Below are 13,951 nucleotides of genomic sequence, written 5' to 3'. Positions count from 1 at the left end.
GGGCAGGATAGGTGACGGGGCAGGAGAAGCGATGGGGTAAGAGAGGTGATGGGGCAGGAGAAGTGACGGGTCAGGAGCAGTGACAGGACAGGAGATTCGACAGGAAAGGAGAGGTGACGGGGCTGGAGGAGTGATGGGGCAGGAGCAGTGATTAGGCATGAGCAGGGGAGGTAACTGGGCAGGAGCAGTGAACAGATAGGGACAGTGAACGGGGCAGGAGAAGTGATGGGACAGGAGAAGTGATTGGGCAGGAGGGGTGATCGGGCAGGAGTGGTGATCGTGAAGAAGCGGTGATCAGGTAGGAGCAGTGAACGGGCAGGAGCAGTGAACGGGCAGGAGCGGTGACGGGGCAGGAAAAGTGACGGGGCAGGAACAGTGACTTGGCAGGAGCAGTGACTGGGCAGGAGCAGTGATTGGGCAGGAGCATTGACGGGGCAGGAGCAGTGACGTGGCAGGAGAGGCAACAGGAAAGGAGAGATGAGTGTGCAGGACTGGTGACCAGGCAGGACTGGTGACCGGGCGGGAGTGGTGACCGGGCGGGAGTGGTGACCGGGCGGGAGTGGTGACCGGGCGGGAGTACTGACGGGGCAGGCGAAGTGAACAGGGCAGGCAAAGTGAACACGGCAGGCAAAGTGAACAGGGCAGGTGAAGTGAACAGGGCAGGCAAAGTCAGCAGGCCAGGAGAAGTGATGGGGCAGGAGAAGGGAGAGGACAGGGGAATTGACAAGGCAGAAGCGTTGATCTTGCATGAGCAGGAGTACTGACTGGGCAGGAGCAGTGAAAGGGCAGGAGCAGTGACAGGGCAGGAAAAGTGACGGGCAGGAGAAGTGACGGGCTAGAGAAGTGATTAGGCATGAGCAGGAGCGGTGAATGGGTAGGAGCAGATAACAGGTAGGAGTAGTGAACGGGCAGGAGTAGTGACGGGGCAGGAGCAGTGAATAGGAAGGAGCAGTGATGGGGCAGGGGAAATGACAGGGAAGGAGCGGTGATGGGGTAGGAGAAGTGACCAGGCAGAAGAAAGTGACAGGGCAGGAGAAGTGACTTGTACTTATGTTCCTTGCCTATTTATTTTTATACTATTGCATGACATCCACTTATGTGTCTGCAAAACATACCCGTTGCCCTGAATTTTTGTCCAGAATTTGACCTCCTGCCCTGAATTAGTGGTGGGAATTTTGAACCCTTGTTCTGAACTTTTACACTCACCATCCTGAATTTGCGGCCATGCCAGTTGGCCAGCCTTCTCTGCAGTGCCCACGACCTCCTCCCCCTTCCCTTCTATCTAGGGGCCTGCAAAGCAGCACTGAAAGGGCCATAAGACAACAGTGAATTAACTGGTGACACAACAGATCAGAGCAGATTGTTGACAATGCAATATCAGCCCTTGATTAGCAGTGGATTCCAGAACAAGGAGTTTAAAATCCTCTGTGTAGAGGATGCTGTGGTGCAGGGAGGCACACAAACTAGTTTATTTTAACAAACTGACTAAACTGGGCGGGGTACCTGTGCACCCTAAACTGGAAACACAGTGATCCATGATTATATCTAATAAGCATATATATCCGCAGTATTGCATTGAAAAAGGTAACTATGCCGGACGGGCCGCTCCAGGCATCAGGCGTTTCCCAGGGCGCCTGGAAGTGTAGGGGCCAGTTTAGTTGGGGGGGGGCAGTTTTGTACAAGCGCAGGAGTTTTTAAAACACTGCAAAGTTCTTTGTATATTCAGCAGGTTTCGGTCAACAATACGAGTACCAAGATAACTTTGGTGATCAATGTACCTGCTGGAGAGAGATGGGAGCATGTTTTGTCTAGTGGCTGTTTTACTCACCTAAGGTAGCACAGAGGGGTAATATGCTTGCTGGAAAGAACGTGTACCATGCATATCAAAGAGCAATATTTTATATGCAAAGTACAATGGGTACTGCTTTGTGTTTACTTCCCAAATGAAAAAACACTTAAATACATATGGGCTGGCAGTTCAGGCTGGACTGTTCCCATTGGGCGCAGGATCAAGACTGATTTGCATATGCCTGGGTCCAAACTGGAATGGCATGGTGAGCAAAAAAACAATGAATTTAGTCCAAGATCTCTGTACTGGGGAGAATGTATGACATTTTTCTGCATTCTGTCCACCAGTTGTTCTTTTGCTATATTATGATTGAGCAGCTAGCTGGCTGACATGAATATGAAGGAGCCTTTATGGGTTTCTGTGAGTCTAGATTCTCCTGAAGAGTCCCTTTCTCTTCTGAGCCCTGCTCAACACACGTATACAGGAGGAGCCCTATATTCATGTCCTCAATGTTTGAGACAAAAAATACTCATGGATTTCTGAACAAGGAGAGTAAAAGCATTAAGGTAACATGTTGTTCCTACTTATATTTTACACGCTTTGCATAAACCTGTATTCCCTATGAGTGTTTGCTTTTTCCTGAATTAAACCTCAAATAAACATGTTTATCCATTGTTTGAATTAAATACCGTTATAAGCTGTAACTGGTCAGTGAAATGCTAAACGTACTAAAAATGGTATGTTTTGCTATTTCTAGCCACACCCCTGACTCCGCCCACTGATCCAATCTTTGGTTATTCCCGCCCCCTGATTCTCCACCCACAGTTCCCCTACTTTTTTTCCCCACTTCGACCACTGGATATTACATATCAACTTACCATTGACGTTAATAATTTAATCACTATGGGTACAGTATAATTTATTGCACACCCATTTTAATGTAATGTGGTTCTGTTGTTAAGTCCATTCTTTTTGGTGTACTGTTGTTCTGAGATTTGACAAACAACCCATTTAAACACAGAACTCTCCACTTTCAAGGACACAAGTTTAATGGCCAAGATATTTCCTCAGCTATCCATCTTGGAAGCTATACATATACTATACTTACCTGTATAGATATTTATTATGATATTATTTAGATAGCAAATATTTTTAATATAATTTTCTGGATAAAATATAGATATATACAAGAGCTTTATTATGTTTACAGTGATTCACCCTCATGCTTTTCACACCAATGCACCCGTCCAGAGTTCGGCAGCAGGGTGAAACCTGTGAGCTTTAATAAAAAAAAAGAATATATATATATATATATATATATATATATATATATATATATATATATATATATTACCTACTGGCGGTCGCCAGTAGGTAGTTATAGTTAGGATTTTTTTCAATGTTAAATCTCAAAATTCTCTTTGGAATAACTTTGGCGCCGGTTGACGAATCTGCCTGAAAATTTCCTCAAAATGGCCTCGTTGAGCTCCGGTCCTTCCCTGAAAGTTTGGGGGGGATGCGTCAAGCGGGGGCCGAGATAAAAGGGGGTCCCAAACCCCGTTTTCCCCATGTTAATTTCCATAGGGCGGTCAACCTCACTTTTAGCCCGAACGGCTGAATGGATTTACACCAAACTTGGCAAAATTGTAGGGACTGGTAGCCCGATGTGCCTTTGCTATGTCTCAAGATATGTGCTCCAGTGGATTTTGAGTAAATTAGGTCCCAAAAAATATATATATCTATAGGCGCGCCCCGGTACGCGCACCGGGGAGCGCACCGGGCGTGCTACGCGACTTGCGCACGGAAAGCTGATTGGCTCACGGGTGTCTGTAAACATTCGAAACAGTCCGGTGCGGCCGCCATCTTGTGTCTCGGTAGGATCGAGACACAAGAGGTGACATAAAAAAAGGGGGAAATGACCATAAGGGGGCAGGGTAGACCCCTCCCTGACCCCCTAGGTTTGATGTGGGGGCTAAAATAGGGTCCCGCGGGGCATTTAAAAAAAAAAATCGATTTGCGCGGGGGGAGCGCCCGGTACGCGCACCGGGGAGCGAAGCATGGGTAAAATCCAGGGCCTTATTTATGAAGGCCTTGCGACAGTTTTGCGCCGCCTGTGCGTCACTTTTTGTGACGCACCAGCGGTGTAAAAAATGTGCCACGTTGCGCTATATTTAAAAAGTGATGCATCTAGGTAGATGGGTTACTTTTTAAAACCCTGCGCCACATTATACCTGCGTCAGGTATAATGTATGCAGAGGGGGCGTTCCACCGCAAAAAGCCTCGTAATAGTGACGCAGTGTAATCTATGAGATTTCACTGCGTCACTTTTAGGACGCTGTTGCTTCAAAATCTTGCGCCTGCCTCACAGCAGGCGTAAGACTGACGCAAGACCTTTCACATGGGACTTTCCCCATGTGAAAGGATGCATTACTGGAGTTGCGTCACTTTTGTGACACACTCCAGCAATGCGTCACTTTTGCGCTTACAGATACGTCAGAAAAACTGACGTATCTGTAACTCCTTGCGACATGATTCGTCATACATTAAATATGACACATCAGGAATGTCGTAAGGAGTGCGCACAGAAAAGTGATGCATTGCTGTTTTCACGCAGCGATGTGTCACTTTTCATAAATGAGGCCCCCAGTTTATTCACTGTGTCACCTCTACGACCCTTTCTTGCGTCAATGCGTCCCTTTTGCATACATTACACCTGACGTAGGAATAATGTGGCGCAGGGGCTTACAAAGTGACGCAACTACCTAGATGCGTCACTTTGTAAATATGACTGAATAAGGTGCATTTTTTACAGCACTGGTGCGTCACAAAAAGTGACGTTTCGGTGGCGTTAAAGTGACGCATGGCCTCATAAATGAGTCCTTCAGTCTTCTACTCATGCGTCATATTAAATTTATGATGTATTATGTTGGAAGTTCTTTTAGATACGTTAGTATTTCAGACGTATCTGTAAGCGCAAAAGTGAAGTATTGCTGGAGTGTGTCATAAAAATGAAGCTACTCCAGCAATGCATCCTTTCACATGGGGCCCAGCCTCATCTGAAAGGGCCGGCACGCCTGCTGTGAAACAGGCGTAATATTAGGAAGCAACAGCGTCATAAAAGTGACGCGGTGATATGTCATAGATTTCACTGCGTCACTTCTCTGACCCTTTCTTGCGTCAATATGTCCCTTTTGCATACCTTACACCTGACGTAGGAATAATGTGGCGCAGGGGCTTACAAAGTGACGCAACTACCTAGATGCGTCACTTTGTAAATATGACTGAATAAGGTGCATTTTTTACAGCACTGGTGTGTCACAAAAAGTGACGTTCCGGTGGCGTTAAAGTGACGCATGGCCTCATAAATGAGTCCTTCAGTCTTCTACTCATGCGTCATATTACATTTATGACGTATTATGTTGGAAGTTCTTTTAGATACGTTAGTATTTTAGACGTATTTGTAAGCGCAAAAGTGAAGTATTGCTGGAGTGTGTCACAAAAATGAAGCTACTTCAGCAATGCATCCTTTCACATGGGGCCAAGCCCCATGTGAAAGGGCCTGCACGCCTGCTGTGAAACAGGAGTAAGATTTGGAAGCAACAGCGTCATAAAAGTGACGCAGTGATATCTCATAGATTTCACTGGGTCACCTCTATGACCCTTTCTTGCGTCAATACGTCCCTTTTGCATACATTACACCTGATGTAGGAATAATGTGGCGCAGGGGTTTACAAAGTGACGCATTTACCTAGATGCGCCACTTTGTAAATATGAATAAATAAGGTGCATTTTTTATTGGATTGATGCGTCACAAAAAGTGACGCTTTGGTGGCGTTAAAGTGACGCATGGCTTCATAAATGAGGCCTTCTGCCTTCAACTCCAGCAATGCATCTTTTCTTACCCTTCCACACCCCTGTTCCTTTTCAACATTTTCTTTGAATATCAACATTCCCCATATTCACTCTTCTTCTCCTTACTTTCTTTCCTAACACTCACCTTCTTTCAGTCCTCCTACTTCACTTCCTTTCTCCTCTCATACCTTTCTGTTCTTTCTTACTCATTTTCCTTTCCATTATCAATGCACTCTATTTCACTTACTCTTTTTCATTTTTTTAAGAATATAGCTCTTTGATGAGAATTGGAGGTAGTTCTGAAAAGAACTTTTTGTTTTCTTCTTTTTTCTAAACAGGAACAAAAACAGGGAATGGAAACTGCTCAACAGGAGCAAAAAAAACAAAATAAATTAGGGTTGGGAAGGGCAGTGATGGTTCTCCAATGCTCGAACCATGAGCTGGACACTTTGCTCCCCATAGGTGAGAAGTTGATTGCAGTATCTGCATCTCAGGACACCATGGTTAAAAGCAGGTTGAATGTTTGGCACCAGCTCCTGCGATTGCCCCCTCCCAGAAGAAGTTGCTCCTCCGGTGGATGTAGAGGCCCCATCACTGGGAACCTCGTGTGCCAGAGCCCTGACACTTTCCCGGGCAAAATTCTAGGGGTGCCTCCTCTCCACATGCCGGATCATCGTGAAGTTCCCAAATGAGTATTTTTTTATTTTGGGATCACCCCGTGACAGGACCTGTTTGCAGATCCTGCACTCCACTTTTGGAGCATTCACCTTCTTCTGGTCAGCTGGAATCTTAAAAAATTTCCAAATAAAATGTTCCTTCACCTTTGGGGTAGGAGGCTCTTCATTGATGAAATCAGGTTCTTCATCACTGCTGGATTCTCTGGCAGCCATGGTAAATCAAGAAAGATCCAGGAGCAAAAAACAGGTCTTTCAGTCACAAAAGTGAAAGAAGAAGTGAAGGAAATGGGTGGGGATTTCATTCTTTGTAAAAAAAACTGTTAGCAACCAATGAAAAGTGTTATTTTAAGGTCACATGACTTGACGCGCTGACGCTGCGCGCACCGGAGCGCTTCCGGGGGCGCATAAGCGGCGCGAACGTAGGCGCTTCCGGGTGCGCACACGCGGCGCGAACGTAGGCGCTTCCGGGTCGCATACGCGGCGCGAATGTAGGCGCTTCCGGGGGCGCTTACGCTGCGCGCCGAAGTGACGTTTTGATAGTTTCACGGAAATGCAAAATTATTTTCTTTTCCTTATTTAAAAAAAAATGCTTTTATTTGTATGGTACGAAATGTTTTGCGTTATTATTAACTTTTCATTCATATTTTTTTCATGAACGAAAGTAGCGCTCTGGGTGCGCTTTCCGGAGAGCTTACCGGAGCGCGCACCTAGAGCGCCCCAGGAAAAAATGATAAAAAATAAATAAAAATTAAAAATTAATACTTACACAAAACAGCAAATTGTAAAAAAAAAAACAGGTTAGAAACTCAATATAGAAAAGAATTAGCATTTAAAAAACCTATGAAATTCACTGAAAAAACCATAGGTTTCACACCAGTTATAGTTAGGAATTAGCATTTAAAAAGCCTATTAAATTCACTGAAAAAACTATAGGTTTCACACCAGTTATAGTTAGCTGGAAATTTTACTGACATAAAACCATTGAAATTCCACGTTATAGTTAGTTGGACTCACTATAACTTGCGCGTGTAATGCACTGCTGATGACGTCACATATTACATCACTCATGACATGGTCAGTGACATCACTCATTACATCACTGATGACACTATCCTTATGACAGAGTGACAGACCTCCTTTCACTGTAAAGTAACCCTTGAAACATATATTCAAAAATAGAAACTAACATTTTCAAAAAAAGTGGTGATACCCATACCAGTTACAACAACCAATTCAGTAATACCACCATCTATATACACATCCACTCATTCACCAACAGTTCTACATAGTCACTCATACATATATTCACTCATCATATGTAGTGAAACACCTATACATCCTATTACACACCGACAGTCATCCAAAAGTTACTCACACACATAATCACACATGCAAATAAACTATTGAGCATCCATTAATTAGCATATACAGCTATACACACACTACCACCTTACTTCTAAGGAAAGTTACACATACTCACTCTCTTAAACAATCACTTATAGAATCACATACTTATTTAAACAGGAACTCTTACAATCTCTCACATATATTCACTTTTATACATCAATACTCACATATACTAGATTAAAACATATGTCGTTACTGATAAAGACAATAGTGAGACAGTCATTCACTCACTAACACACACATATACACACTCATCCACCCATTCAGTCCTGCACATTTGCTGTCTTCAAAACACATACAAACAATGAGTCAGTAACAAACCCATGCAGCCACTTATACACAAAGTAAAACACTGATACATACATTTCAATATTTAAACATTACTCGCTAATATATGTATTCACTAAGATACACTTAATAAGCCAGTTAACATATCAATTTTTTTTAAAAAAACATCCAATTAGATACTTATTTAAATATTTATTCATCCATCGACCTTTACATATACAAATATAAAACATATTTATTTATCAAAAAAACATACATTCACTGGATGGTGTCATCAGTGATGTAATGAGTGATGTCACTGACCATGTCATGAGTGATGTAATATGTGACGTCATCAGCAGTGCATTACAGGCGCAAGTTATAGTGAGTCCAACTAACTATAACGTGGAATTTCAACGGTTTTATGTCAGTAAAATTTCCAGCTAACTATAACTGGTGTGAAACCTATGGTTTTTTCAGTGAATATATATATATATATATATATAATACACCAGAGTTCCCACAGCTTTCGCCACGATCGAGACAAAGATAGGGATTTGGACATGATTCCTTTATTTGAAAAGTGAGACGCTTTGGCATGGTGGATGACGCGATAAGCCCAACAAGTGGGCTTGTTCACATGACGAGACTCTCGTCTCCTATAGTTTTTAAACACATTTTTTCTCCACTCATTGCGTCACATGATTTATTGAAAATAAAAAAATACTTTATACGTATACCCGTTTGTTACTTAATGAATTTCATATTTTGAAAAAGCAGTACAATTTGCATAGCTTTAATAATAACTGGATGAATGCCAGATAAAACGTAGATAAGAAAGTGCAACGTGCATGAACATAATCATGGAAAATCAAATAGTACTGGTTTAAATACAGAAACCGGTCAAGTGCGAAATTGGCATGTTAAAAATTGTTTTTAAAATATAATCATGTGAATACAAAATAGGCGTATCATTGTCATGAGAGTCACTCTTGTCAATTGACTATATGTGCATATATGCCTACAACTGACCAAGGGAAATATTACAATCCTGTAGTGTAGTGTTACCCACTGTACTTTATATAAAGGTGACAACACTGTCAAAATTACTTTCTTGTTGTGGTAACAAAGTCGACCACAATAATTTGTGGAAGTTTCCCTTGTATCTTGCTTCTGACCCTTTCTTTGAATTTATACCGACCATGTTGCTTTGGTAGCCCTGATCTTTGTGTAATCACCATACGGGAATATACTTCAAAGTGCTTCTAAAAGTGCTTTCTAAAGTGTGTTTGTGCTTCAAAACTAGAAAAATAAATAAGTAAATAATCACAATTGTGCTTATTGTAATTATACAAATCTAACAAAAAGTCAGAATGTGCTTTAAAAATTAAGTTTTTCAGGAGTTTTGGGGAAGATTAAGCAAATTGCTGATTATGATTACTGTCATAAGTATACTAGTTAATGGAGAAAATGTCTTCGATCGATGTTACTTTCCTGATTAGAGAAGGGGCTTACATAATATCATTGTCACTAGTGAGTGGCTCAATTCAAGTTATTATACAGGGACACCAATGATTCCAGATAACCAATCCAAATTGAGAGACACATTCTCAGGGTAGAGTTCATTGGGGACCTTGATAAGAAAACTGGGGAAGCCTTAAATATATGTGCATTTAAATATGTAAATACATATGTAAACATTGACATCCTTGAAAAAGGGAGGTCTATGCTTATGTGTAGACTTTCTCAATTCCAAAATATAATGGGTTGTTGAGATTCTTAAAATTATAATATATCTTAACAATTTCATAAATAACCACTAAAAATATATATAAGTATAAATATTATATTATAGAACAATGTAAAGTATTCCATTCCCATAAAATACAAATATCCTAAGAGACAATACACAAAATCTAAAAAGGCATTTTTCCTTATAAAAAGTTGTACAACTCTTCCCCATTGTTGAGTTCATTTGGAGTGCGAGTATCTAGTTCAAGTATACATTTCACCTCCAATTGTCTAAGGACTTTTTTCCTGTTTCCTCCCCTTCTCATTGGTGGAACCGCAGCTATGACATAATATTTAAGATCTTCTAGTTTGCTCCTATGAACTGCCTTGAAGTGTCTAGCCACTGAGTAAGTCATATCTGAATTGACTATTGCTCTCAGATGCTGCAAAATGCGTACATGCACCTGAAGCTTAGTGCTGCCTACGTATTGCAAGTCAAATGTGCAACTCAACACGTAGACAGCAAATTCGGTACGGCGGCTATATCTGGCCTTGATTTGGTTAACTGATGCACCGTATATGGTAGTGTACTGTGATGTATTCATTCCTCTGCATGTATTGCACTTAATGAAACCGTTACTTGGTTCTAGCCACATTGTACAGGGCTGGCTGGCTAACGTTGTCAATTCAGGACTAGGTCTGACTAAGGCATTGTACACAGACTTGGATTTTCTAAATTTCAAAGCTGGGGAGATTGTGAATAACTGACTGAGTACTGTATCTCTTTGGACTATTGGCCAGTGTTTGTTTATAATAGTCCTGATTTTCTTGTGTTGGCTACTGTATGTTGTTACAAATCTCATTGAAGTAGTTTCTGTGTTCTCAAAGGCGGAATTCCTTTTCTCTTGACTCCTGTGGTTTTGGAGCAGGTGAGTAATTCTCTCCTAGGTTTGGTTCTGACTTTGGCCAAAGCTGTATTAATGACCTGGTCACTGTAACCCCTAGCTGCGAACCTGAGCTTACTCTCATTAATGCACTCTTCAAAAAATTGATCAGTGCTACAGATTCTACGCATCCTTAAGAATTCCCATGGGATACTTCTTACCAAGTGGGTGGGGTGAAAACTTGACACATGAAGTGTCGAATTCCCAGCTGTACTCTTTCTATGCAGTGTGGTCTGAACACCTCCTTGTCCGATGCATACATGGACATACAAAAAATCTATGGACTTGTTGCTGATTTCTGCAGTGAACCGAAGATTAAGGTTGTTCACATTGAGTTTCTGAATAAAGGGGATATGTATAAAATTCTGTTTTTGCATTTCTCAAATAGCGATTTTTTGAGAATCACTATTTGAGAATTGCAAAACGGGATGTGTTTACAAATTCCCAAGTTTTCTACGATTTCTTAGTATTCCTTAACTGTTATTAGCAAATTGCGAAATCGCAATTAAGGAATACCTTCCCATTCATTCCTATGGGCCAGGAGGCCCATAGGAATGAATGGGAAGTCATTCTCAATTTGCAATTCCCAATTTGAGAATCGCAAATTGAGAATTTCAAGGGTGCAAGGGTGTCGGAAGGACACCCTGATGCACCCCTGAAATGAGCATGTGTGCATATATGGCGCACATACATGGCACATTGAAAAATGCCAAAAAAGTGCATTTTTGAAAGAAATTGCACATTACCACCAACTTAACTTAAGGAGAATCTGAAGTTGCTTTGTTTAAATTTTTCAGGATGTTAAAATTGAAATTCTTTTTAAAGACGTTGAAAACACACAGAACATCGACTCTTGGGACAAAGACTTCAAACCAAAAAGTACCTTTTGTGCACCTTTTTCGCACAAAACGATAGAAACTTTTGAAAGGTTGGTGTTATCAGATGTGCAAAAAATTTCTTTCTCTAAACCGAAAAGATCTAACCTGACTAACAAAGAATGGAATACTCTTAAGAACTTGAGTCAAGACAAGAATTTAATGTTTCAAAAGGCTGATAAGGGAGGAGCCCTCATCGTCATGAACATGGACTACTATGTGAACAGCGTAGACAATCATGTGTCCAATGAAGACATTTATTTACCATTAGAGTATGACCGTACTCAAGAGTACCAAGCCATTTTACAGAAAATCATTGATCATGCGCGTGAAATGAACTGGATTAGTGAGAAAACCCAAACATTTTTTGAAAGAAAATATCCCAGAAGACCGCAACTTTATATGTTGCCCAAGATACACAAAGAGCCTGTAAATCCCCCCTTTAGACCGATAGTCTCGGCCAGTGGTTCAATCTCCGAACCCATTGGTAAATTTGTAGACAAGTTCCTGCAACCTATTGTCCAAAAGTGTCAAACGTACATCCAGGACACCACAGCATTTTTGAATTTGCTTAATTCCATCAAACTTGAAGAAGGAACTACATATTGGTTATGCACTATAGATGTTGTTGCTCTTTACACGTCCATACCTCACAATGAGGGTATTGAAGCCCTTGAATGGAGTCTGCTCAATAGCGGGCTCGAAGAATCACAACAATTGTTCATCCTTGAATTGATGCAATTTGCTTTGTATTACAGCTACTTTGAGTGGCAAGGAAAGTTTTTCAACCAATGTAATGGAACTTCGATGGGCTTTGGGGGGCCCCCTCATATGCCAATATATTCAAGAACAAATTTGAGACTGATAACATCTTGAACAATCCCATTTGGACAACTAATCTGTTGACTTTCAAGCGGTACATCAACGAAATTTTTCTAATTTGGAAAGGTGAAAAAGACAAATTGGAAGAAAACATTGCCATGCTGAATCTACATAATGAGAGGATTAAGTTTACGCACACCATTGACAAGTCAACGATCGCATTTTTAGATGTCAATATATCTTTGCAAAATAATAGACTGAGTACCAAATTACACATCAAAAAGACGGACAGAAATTCAAGCCTTTTATTTCAGACTTTCCATCCAGAGACACTAAAGAAACATTTACCCACATCCCAATATATCAGATTAAAAAGGATCACCACTAATGATGTGGATTTACAAGAAGCTTGGGAATCACAAACCAACAAATATCTCCTGAGAGGTTATCCAGAACCTATTTTAAAAGTCACTCTTGATAAAGTCAAAGCTAAACCAAGAGTTATTCTACTGCAAGAAAAACAACCAACCAAATCCAACCAAACTGTTTGTGTTTTAAAATATTCCACCGAAGCATTACGCATCAAAAGTATCATCAACAAACATTGGTCATTAATCCAAATAGAACCAGACTTGGAAGATCTTTACAATGATAAGATCACCTTTGCATTCCAAAGATCAAAGAATTTGAAAGAAATACTGAACACTCCTAAGAAAAATAAAATCACATTCAAGGGCATGCAAAAATGTTTAAATTGTGTTCATTGCAGTAATGTCATCACAGGCAACAGTTTTCCCCACCCACTAAGGGGCATCAAATTCAATTGTATCACTCTAGTACTTGTGATACTAAAAACATAATTTACGTCATCAAATGCCCTTGCGGCAAAGTATATGTTGGACAATCTGAGCGCAAACTGAAAGTGCGGATTACCGAACACAAAAGCAACATAAGGTTGGGCAACAGTAAATCCACTGTTGCCAACCATTGGAAAGAAGCTAGACATCAGATTGCACACCTTAGATGCATGATTTTGGAGGTCATCCGCTGGGACATGGATCCCGTTAAACAGAGATTACAAGCAGAGTACTTCTGGATCAAAATCCTTAATTCTCTCCAACCTCTGGGGATGAATGATAGGATCGAATACGCTTGTTTTCTTTAACTGAACCACTTTCTCACGATTAGCATTGGTTAGATGCTCTTGTTTTGAGTCCCCCTATACCGATTGAACTGTTTGCAGTTTTCTAATACTTATTGTGTCACTCTGACACAGTCCTGTGTATATTACTATGATTTTTCATTTTGATCATGTCATTATTAGGGTCTGTTTACATCGTTATTCTCTGTTTGTTTACATCGAGATCCACTGATCGTTGCTATGTGTCACGCACTATATTTTTTGTCACCACTCATGGTTTTACACACGCCCACGAGTTTCTCCTTTATGCTCTGATTCTTTTATGCTATCATCTCGCTTATTCGTTTTGTAATTAATTGCACAAACTTCATTGCTTCCATTGTTTACTTTTTCGCGCACACTGTTTTGAAGCTGCCACACTCATATCACGTGACGTACGTCACACG

The sequence above is a fragment of the Lissotriton vulgaris genome, chromosome 10 (genome assembly GCF_964263255.1).
Source record: "Lissotriton vulgaris chromosome 10, aLisVul1.2, whole genome shotgun sequence".
In the NCBI taxonomy this organism is placed as follows: Eukaryota; Metazoa; Chordata; class Amphibia; order Caudata; family Salamandridae; genus Lissotriton; species Lissotriton vulgaris.
Note: the sequence above shows the minus strand (reverse complement) of the source record.